At 26.1% G+C, this 11,238-nt stretch overlaps 1 protein-coding gene across 2 annotated transcripts in view; it reads left to right on the top strand.

Moving 5' to 3' along the window:
- Positions 1-1,064: 1,064 nt before the first annotated feature.
- The window catches only part of LOC111622955 (tyrosine-protein phosphatase non-receptor type 13-like), a 126,248-nt gene continuing 116,074 nt past the window's right edge, over positions 1,065-11,238 (top strand). Inside the window, exon 1 of one of the 2 annotated variants that reach the window (XM_023365434.1) lies at positions 1,065-1,632. The gene's annotated coding sequence lies outside the window, so the exon portion shown is untranslated. Of the gene's footprint in view, positions 1,633-1,673; positions 1,891-11,238 lie in introns of those variants that run through there. The other variant, XM_023365441.1, reaches the window with a different exon arrangement.

The following is an 11,238-nucleotide window of genomic DNA, read 5'->3' as shown; positions in this document are numbered from 1 at the left end:
AATTCAGTCTTGATATTTAAATCCATTAGCATCACATCAAAAGAAGTAAATGTCCGTTTTCATACAAAATGGAGTCCGAAAGGGAAGAACTTCTTTGCAACGTTAACTTTTTATAATCAGATCAAGTCGTAAAAATTTGAAGCTTCTAGAAGTATATATAAATTCAAAAATTAAAAATTAATAGAATAAACAGACTTGAAAAGAAAATAGCCATTTTAAACTTATTTTTTAATTTAAATAAATAAATATATATTTTTTTCTGTATAAATATCCAAACGTTACGTTTTGAAGTTTTCTATATATTTAATTACAAACGTAATTATAATATAATTTTACATCATTTTGGCTTTATTTAATTTACTTTTTAGCCACGTAACAATTTTTTGGTCGTGTACTTAGAAGCAAAGCTAAGAGAGTTTAAAGAATAAGAGCAATCGTTCCGCTGATTGGTTAAAATTTATATTATAAATTAACAATAGTATAATTGTTGAATTTATCATATTGTGACTCGAAAATTCGACTTGAAATTTTTATTCTATAAAAATTTGCTATTTTATATCTTTAAAGTTTTATATTTATTATCATTTGAATTATATTTTATTTAATTTTTAAAAATGACGATTATTTATACTATTCTGATATATTATTTATATAAAAAATTACATCGTAAATTTTAAAATTTTCTAGAGTTTCAAGGACTAAAAATCGAAACGTCCACTAATGTCACGTGACTGTAGACTCGCAGACCTTGAACCTTAAATGACACTTGATGACTGTCATTCCTCCCATGAAAATTTTAATACTATTTTCGTAACGTTTGTCTAGTAATAGACGTTATTATTTTTATTATTTATGCGAGATTTAATATATTAATAAATATTCTTTTAAAATTGTTTTAACGAAAATGTAAATAAAAATATTGCCTCAAAATTTACTTTTTGACAGCGCTCTCTATTTATAAATATCTTGAAATTGCGAAAAAATTAATAACAGGAGGGAGATATTTGTTTTTGAAAGAAATTTCTTACTAGTCTACATTATTGATATATTTTTTTAAACATTTTGGTGTCGCTGTCCCTAGCTTGACGGCGGTAACATTTTATCGATAATCCGGAACCGCTTCAATTGATCGCGTCTGTCTCGCCGACTGCCATTACCTAGAATTACATCTGTAACTTTAATGTTTATCGCTGGCGATAAAGATATTTTTTGTTATTTCCGGTCATATAGTAATGCGCTTTCTAACTTTTCAAGGTCGCCATTTACGATTCCATTTCGAACACAACCAGAACTGTAGTTCGGGAGGTCACGGCGGGGTTATCGTCCGATATAAAGTCATTTAAGGACGTCTGTCAATTACGCGCAAATTACTTTCGAACGACGTGCTTTCCAAGCGAAACGCTTTCGCCATTTTTTAATTACGCAATTTACGAGGATCGACGATAAATGCCCCCGGAACTGTACGAGAAGTAAAAATTAGATGAACAACGCAGGGGGCGCTTCGACGACAAATTCAAGATGGCGGAAGCCGGTTGACGTTTCGACTTCCCGTCGAAAAGAAAGAACCAGAATGTAGGAATTTGCGTAGAGAAAAGCTTTCAAAGAGGAAGGATCGGAAGATCGGTTGTCGAGGTAAGTGTTTAGAAAAACGTCGTTTAGATAATTAGATTAATGACAGTGCCGCGGATAGAAATGTCATCGTCGGCGATCGGTGCGGATCGATGGAGGACGACCGAGAGAATTTTCTCTCCTCCGTTGCTCCTGTGGAAAATAACAAAACCGCAAAAACAATTATCGCGTGAAAGGTCGTAGCAGAAATTCCGAATTCAGGAGCCGTTTCCTTCTTGCTACGCTTCGAATGCCATCTTAAATAAGAATTAACCGGCTTGGGTAAGATCTAGATCCTCTTTCGTTAAGTCTATTATCACTTTTAAAGATATTAATATAGATATATCTTAATATACCTTTCTTAAGCATAAAATCCTGTTTAAAATACCAATTGTCGATCTATTCCTTTAAAGTTCCATTGACCCAGTAATAAATTACATACGTAGGGGCAGTATATTGTGTAATGTGCTTTGATCTCATTTACTACTTTGTCCAGATAAAATTTAGAACGTTAAATCTGGGATGCTGACATCTCTTACCCTATGACTATGCAAATTCCGCAATGACACGTTGAAATTTTTGATTCTCATTATTAGAATAAAAAGTTTTGACATTAAGTTAATTGAAGGAATAAAAACAAAGATTAGTTCTGTAAGTCATGTTTAGAAATTAATTTTGAATGATATTAAGCAGAAATAATTTATAAATCAGGTTTTAAATAGTAAAATGAGTGTTAAAGAATGGTTTTTATAACTCTGTCATGCTGGAATTTAAGTGTTTTTTTTTGTATTAAAATTTTAGGAATGGAATGTTTGGTCATATCTGTAGAAACTCAAAAATGATTAGTTGTGAAAAAAGTTGTCTTAATTGTTCTATTTTCCCAAATTTGATATCTTGTAGGTTAAATTCGAGAATTGGACGATTTTAAAAAGCCATTCGTAGTGTTTTTATTTCAATTTTGATACGTAAAAATTGTAAAATTGCAGTTATATTAACAAACAATGCTTAATATGCATTAAAAAGGAAGACTTGCATTATTTTAAAATTTATTTTATGAATGGATCATATAGGTTTTGCTAAAGTTGAATGAACTGTTTTGATGACAAGTATAATACAGTCGACCCCCCCGTAACACTGTTGATTATTCTGTTTTATATGAATTCCATGTTGTACGAGTCACTTAGATTTTACAAATACGTGAGCCGTTCACAGACCGACACACACATTTGTAAAATCTAAGTGACTCGTACAACATGGAATTTATATAAAACAGAATAATCAAGTGTTATAGGGGGGTCGACTGTATTTAAATATGATTTTAATATGATTATTTGAAAAATAATGAGTAATAGTTATTTTATTTATTAGTAATACTATATATCATCTTAGCTATGATGCTTTCTCTCTTGGATAATTCCATTAAATCCAAACATCTATTANCCTCACAGGGGAAGTGTTATACATTTATAATAGATACATGTTGAGCCACAACAACACGTGGCAGGGTCTGCTAGTCTAGTATAAAAACACTTCTGAAAATAACTTCTCATGTTTACATTCTTTTATTGGTTTTCTATTATATTTATAATTTTCAGTGATTTCTGATTATTTTTTAAATTTTATGTTGTTTGTGGAAAGAGCTATTGTAAATTAAGTCTTGGTTGAACTGATCATTTACTTCAAATAGGATAGCATCTAAGCCTTTTATTGGAAGATTTCTTTTCAGTTAAGCAAGAAAGAAATAAAAAGAACTATGTTCCGTTAAATGTCATCAACTTAATTTTCATGCATAAATGAATATCTAACTGTGAAGTTATTCACACAAAAAATATTCTAAAAAAATTTTATGTCTTATATTAATAAATTTTATGCAAATATATTGCTGGAAATTAGTATAACAGAATATATTATAGTATATTACTTTTAAAAACAGTAACTAACTGAAAATTCTGTTTTATTTAATAAACATTTTTAATCCTAAAATTAAACCTCATAAATGCTTCAGTTTTAACACTCTCAAACTACTGAGCCCAACTAGATCAATTTGTATAGATGATGCTTTTCAGTTTTTGTACATTATATTATCATCTTTTTAAAGTATTGTAATATTGACATACAATTTCCATAAAACTACAATATAAAGCAATAAAATACATAATTACTGACAACCAGCATGAATTAGATTTAATTAAATGAAAAACAAACATTTTTCTCTTCTTTTTATGAGTTCTAAGATGGCTTTACTCTTCCGCTAGACTTATTACACCATCATTCAGAAACAGGACAAGCTTTAGAAAATCACATTTAATTTCCTAAAGAATGCATTTCTGACTTCGAGTCCCTTATCAACTCTTTGTGATGTAACTGTTTAGAAAATAATGCGTACAAGTTAACATAAAATTTTTAGCACTGTTACAAAATTCGTAAAAATTTTTTAACTTACATGGTTGTGAGAAGCACAGAGATGGTGACAATTGATAAAATACAGATGACCATTATTATTTTACAGGTATTTGCTATAAAAATAGTAGAATGTTAATGATTTACGAGAACAATATATATGACATAGATGTAAAAGTTTTGAACTTACATTAGATAGCAGGATATTTCCTTATAGATTCTTGTCAGAATTTATAAGGAAATATCCTGCTTTATGAGTAACAGGATCACTTACAGGAACCTCCTACTGTTTTTTCTAGTATTAGAAACAATAAGAACCAATTGGAGAGAAATTACATTCCAGGGGAGGCTGCTGAGATGGTTTGGGCACGTGGAGCATATGAGCAATGAACGACTGTTAAAGCACGTCTATGTTGGTGAGGAATGTGGCAAGCATCTTAGGTGCAACCCTCCAAAGAGGTGGACAGATGGTGTGCGAGATGCTTTGATTGCAAAGAATATTCTGAGCAAGTGTGGTTAAAGTCAGCATAAATGTGTACAAAAAGCCTCAATGAACATGGAAGAAGTGAGAAATGTATGTTTAGATTGAACAGTGTGGAACAGCTCATTCACTACCAACCCAAAAGGGAAAAGGCATGAAAATATGTATGTATGTATGAGTTTATACTATCCCTGTACATGATCATAGGGTGAACAGTCCATGTGAATTTATTGAAGCTATTGCTTATGGTCTAAAACTGAGGATCAAGGAGCATAAATACACAATTCAGAAGGGTCTTTTCACTACCACATTAGCTTCTTTGCTGTTGATAATGACGTGCAAGTTAAATTTGAAGATGCCCAGTTACTACAATGCAATGATGACCCAGCCAACCTGAAAGGTTTTATATTAATATTCAAAGCATTTAAAATAGGGACAGCAATTAATTTTAAGGAAATGGACTCACTCTAGCAACTGTGTGGGGGGCATGCTTTGACTTACCATAGGTCTTGTTTTAAATATATAATATATAAAATCAAATATATACAATATTATATTATATACAATATATAAAATTCAAATTAAGTTTGGATTTTATATATTGTATAAACTACGTATTTTTTAAAATTGTTATCCAGTTTGAAGGACCTTGTTAAATGTGACATTGAGCATGTGCATATTTTTAAAAGTGTTAGTTATTAAAAAAAAACAAATTTTTAATAACTAACACTTTTGCCTTTATTAAAAGGTCTTCATCAGAAAACCTTTCATTGAATATAAAAAACATTTATAGAAAGTCTACTGATTGAACATAATATACAAATTTGGAAAATATAGAATATTAGAATGATCTTTGAACAGAATATTTAAAATTTAAATTTTTAATAGATTCATAAAATACTTTAGTTACTGAAATTTTTCATATTTTTAATTATTATTAAGATAAATTATTTTAAAACAATGAATAGAATCTTCTTGGTAAGAATTTTATAGCATATTTGATAAGTTTTTTTATAACAATAATTATTATATAAACTTACTGAACAGTTTAATTCTTAACTTTTCACTTATTAATAGGTAAACAAGTTAAAGAATATTGTAAAAATTAAATTATAACAAGTAGGATAAATTAAAATTAATACATGTAATATCTGTAAAGAGTTACAAGATGTTAATTGAAAACATCTATTTTAGAAAAATATTTGGCAACAAACTTTCATTTATTACGAGAGCAGTTTGATATAAACTGAACTTGAATTAGTAACCTCTAGAGCGACTAGACCAAGCAGATAGGCTACGTCAATCAACTGCATCATTACTCAACCAAAAATTTCATTAGAAATTAAATTACACACAATAATTTGCATTTTAACATGGCAAATTGAATAGTACAATGAAATGATTATCAAAATTAATACTTCAAGTTTATTACATTTAGAATTTTTTTTTATTGTATATTTATATAAACATGTTATTCTTTCAAAAAATAATTTAATATATGATATTAATGAGGTTAAGTAGCATTCATTTGATAGAACATCTGTTATATTTTGAATTTAATTTGCAATAAAATATTTGACAACTTGATATAATATCTAATTAACATAATCTGTATGAAAATTAATCCCAATTTCTATAAAATTGCAACAGTTAATTTTATATTTTGATCTTTGAATTTTATCTAAATTAAAATTACAATTTAGATAAAAATTTGAAGATTAAAATATTATAAAATTCATGAAAAGACTAAATATAATTATGTATATTTAACTTATTCCAGTGAAAAATTTAAAGAAATGGCATTTAAATTGTAATTTTGTTAGTTGAATGTTAAGTATATCAGATGACATAACAGTTGCTTTTAAATTTTGACGTTGGAGAGCAATTTCCTGTTGAAAGAAAAAATTGTTTAAGTTTTTTTTATAACAATAAAGGTCAGTATGAGAAATAAAATTTCAATTTTTATAAAGCATTTACGATCATTGTTTTTTCTCTTTTTTTGAAAATCCATTCAAAAAAATTTTTTTACTAGTATTCAAGAATATTATTAGTGGGGGAAAAAAAGACATCATTAATTAATTAAATTGAAATCAATTGTGCATTAACTACATTTAAAAAAAAAAGCTTAAAAAATTCTTAGAGAAGTTGTAAATTATTTATATATATATATATATATTTTCAAGGATTTTTTAACTTGTTCTCACTACAACTTGATATTCTTATTATAGAATAGTGTGTTCAGAATATTAATTTATACTGAAAATGAAACAGAAAAGTTTCAAATACACTTATAAAATTTAAGTAATTAAACAGTTCAACTGAAATTTTTATATTTTTATGTTATGTATTGAAAATCATTTTAATTAGGGGAATGTTAGATTTTTATGCAACAAATGACTATTATTTATCTATTAAATACTTTATGTTTGTTAAAAATCAAATTAATAACCCAGTGTAAAGTTATAAACATGATTATCTGATATTAAGTACCACTTTATATCATTTTCTCTTTTTTATATTTATGTGATTAATTTAGGATATTCTAATAATAAAACAGTCTTATATATTTATTTATTGTATTCTTAGTTATTATATTATGTATTAATCAAATTTGAAGATGATTTTTATCACTTTGGTTCTTCTGATTATTTAAAAACTTATTATAATTTAATAATGAGCATCATCATCTATTCCAGTTTAGATTTTAGTACTTTCTATTAATGATGATGATAATTTTTAATGTAAAAACAATTATGCTTATTTTAAAAGTACAGATAAACATTAAAAAATGAAGTTTACTAAAATTAACAACTACTTACTTCAAGAAGAGCATTTGCAGCAGCACATGATTAATTCACTTTATATAAATGATAATATTTTTACTATGTCACATTTCTTCTGTTGAAATTTTGGTATACTTGAAGGAGATGCAAGAAAATGTGATATTAGTTTCTCTTTCTATTATATTGGAGAACATATCTTTATAGAATTTGCTAATGAATTGTTGCTAATTTTAACATGTCTGATTTATACATTTGTAACCTGTTTATCTAGCAAATGTTTGCATTTGGAAAAAGTCTAGTGATTAGTAAAATTTGATATTATGATATTAATTTGGCTTTTTTCAGCAATTTTGTTTCATTTTTAATGATTTAGAAATTAATATAATGGCTTCTTACAATAGTTTTAATTCAAAAAAAATTATTTTTCTCTTGTTTATAGATTTGGACAATTGCTTTTTAAGGAGACCAAAACTTAAATTTCTAACAAAAAAACATTTTCAGCTACTATTTAACTATCATCAGTTTCACTCACAAGTCAGTGATACTTTACAAACTTCTCTTTTATACAAATTAACATTAGAACAATTTTTTCTATGTTCTAATACACAAATAAGGTTTCCTTTCCTGCATTCTTTTAATAAAACTAATTTTTTTTTTTCAAGTCACTTTCACATGGTAAATTAATGTATTTACCATGCCCATTGCATAAGCACTGTGACATTGGTATTATTACTTGAAATCACTGAATTAAAGCATTCTTTTATTTATAGATTTGGTCATAGACTTTATGGATCAATAACATTCATTGTTTTTTGTAATTCTTCCATATATATTCTTGCCTTCAATAGCCCACAAATGCTATCTTTTTATTTCTGAGAATGCTTATAATTGACGAATTCATTTTTACTCCTAACTTATACCCTGCCTCTCTCACTTATTTTTCTGCTATTGTGGCTATTGATTTGCTTGCAATCATAACTTTTTTTAATGCATGTTTTTATTTTTGTATTCATTTCTTCTTTTTTAATGCATTTGATCACTTCTGTTGGAAATCCACATTATTCTGCTAAACTCTTGATTTGCCGAATTTCCTCATTTCTAACCTTGTCTGTAGTTGACTGCAATATTGCTCTACTTACTAGTACTCTATTGTTGCTGCTAATTTGTGTTGCATTATGCCGTCTGATTGAAAATATATATATGAAGTTTTAAAGCAGCTGCTTTATGAATTACTTTTGTGTATAAATTTGTGCCATGTTTCTATATATTTATGTCAAGAAAATTAGTGATGTGGATGATGCTGTATATTAACTTAAGAGCTACCCCTACAGAATTATTGTTTATCTGTTATATAAATTACTATAATTTCTCTTTTCCTTTCCCTATTATTAGAACATCATCAATGTAGAAAAAGAGAAAATATACTAAACTCTAAATGTATATATTATCTTTTTTCTATTAATATTTGGTGGATATAACTATTTAAAACTTTATTATCATCAATGTAACTTACTATATATTGGCATCAGATGACCTAATGTAACACAAATTAGCAACAATTTTTTTCTATATTGAAAAGAAATCATACTTGTTTATATATATATAATATTCTTAGTATATACCATATACTCTTTGTTTAGAAATTACCTCTAATAAATCTTTATTTAAACAAAAATAATAAGCCAAACCAAGCATTACTTATTGACCAAGTGCATTTTGACAAACAAACAAATATTAACATTTTTTAATATCAAAATAAATATTTAAAAAAAAATTATTTTTTGTTTTCTGATTTTCTGTATGCATGAAATATTTGTAAAAAAAATTGTTTTTTTATGTTTGATCTCTGATAATGACAGTTGTAAAGAGAATTTTATGTTTGTAACAAGACATAAAATATTTAATTTCTATTATTTGAGAACTTTTATTCATCATGTACAGTATATGATAAAGTTTTAAAAATTTAATAGGCCCACTATAAATTTAAAATAATATTAGAAATTTAGATTCAGAATATAAATGAATATTGTGATTTATAAAAGGCATTTATAAATCACAATATTCAAAATCACTGTAAAAAAAGGCATTTATTATGTAATTATGAAATATTGTTTTGTAAAAAAGTCTTTTAATATGGCAAATACAAATTGTATGCAGATACTTAGCTTACTTAAATAGCAATTAATCACTTGCTTAGAATGTAGAATTAATAATATGTGTAAAGAAGTCAAAATGTTTCATGAAGATGTGCCAGAGAAAGAGAGAGCAGTTATATAAATTTCCTGTTTTTCCCAGAAAAGTAAATGGGGTAGCTAATCCAATGTCAATGCTAACTTTACCCTCACCAGGAGATCAGTCTCCAGGTATTTGTTGGAAAGGAGGGTGGATGGATCTCAGATCAATATAGACTACAACCATCCCTGAGATTTGATACAGACTTATCTGCATAGTATTCTAAATAATCTAGTACCATTTTGCTAGATACCACATTAATCCAAAATTAAGAATATATTTTAATAAATGCTAAATTGAGAACTAAACACAACTGGATTGCTTCCAGGATGTTTATTAGCTAGAAATTAATTATTTGATTGATCGTGTCCATTACCAGTTTCTGTATAAAATAACATTGAAGTAAGTAAATAAAAGAATTTTATTTATATACAAATAATAGTTACAATTACATCACACATATGTGTTTACAGATAATATTTACAAAAAATTTTATCTACTCTAGGAATCTAAGATTTATTCAGATTTAAACATTTTTCAAATTAAACATATCATTATCAGATGGTACTACATAAATTGGAACAAAAATATCAAAGATGCATTTTAAAGCATTTGAACATTTGAAAGTTTCAAAGTTTTATTTAAAAGTTCAATCATATAACAGACCATAAATGAACTTTAAATAATAATAATAATAATAATAATAAGAGGTAAACAGGTAAAATATACCAAACAAAAATAATAAATAACAGGATATGACTACAGTAAAATAAGAAAAATAAAATCAGATGTAATGCTCAAAAGCTTTAGAATGCATCTTGAACATTTTTGTTCCAATTTATGTAGATTGTGATGATGGAATGTGTAGTCCCAAAAACATATAAATATGAATAAATCTTGAATATCTTAAGCAATCTTTTTCTTCTAATCGTTTCTAAAATTAATTAAAAGTTTCTATTTTATAAGAATTTTAATAATTAAACTTGAAAGGAATCTAGTGATTTTAGATCAACTAAAATAAAAATAAAATTAAAAATTGATTTTTTATAATTAAAATAAATCATTAAGTTCTAATTAATTAAAATTGTTTAAGTATATAAGATAATTTATTCACTTAAGAGAATTAAATAAATCAATGATATACAATTCAGTTCCAGTATTGTAAAATGATATAAGATTATATAAAATATTGTATAATGTTATCAATGATTACAAATAGCATTGATAACAAATACAGGTACATTGTTGTTGGTTACATTTAAAAGAATATTCTTAAAACTAGTAATGTTAAATTAATTTTTTTTTATAAATGCACAATTCAGAAGTTTCAGATAGCATTCCTTCTTCTATGTGTATTTCAAGAAATATTTAATTGAGTAATGATAAAAAAAAATTATGAAACTATGTTTATTTTTTAAAAGAGTAAATTTTTGCTGAGATGTTAAAAGGTAATCATTAAAATAACATATTAAATAAACTATCTTTCAGTGTTAACAGCTTTTTTAAACAAAAAAATATAAATAAGTGCTTTTTTATAACAAAAAATTTTATATATAGATATAAAATTTCTTGCCTGATAAAGACAATAATATCTTGTCAAACAAAAGAACTTGCATGTATATTTTGTTTCAAAAAAAGCTGTTAATTCTGAAGGACAGTCTGTTTAATGTATTATTTTTGAAATTTTGGTGAAGTGTAAATAAAAAATTCATTAAGATAATCATTACATAATTA

This window comes from Centruroides sculpturatus, unplaced genomic scaffold (genome assembly GCF_000671375.1).
Source record: "Centruroides sculpturatus isolate CEXI.00-Female unplaced genomic scaffold, Cexi_2.0 scaffold39, whole genome shotgun sequence".
Taxonomy (NCBI): Eukaryota; Metazoa; Arthropoda; class Arachnida; order Scorpiones; family Buthidae; genus Centruroides; species Centruroides sculpturatus.
The sequence above is the reverse complement of the archived record's forward strand: the minus strand, read 5'-3'. Positions and strand labels throughout refer to the sequence as shown.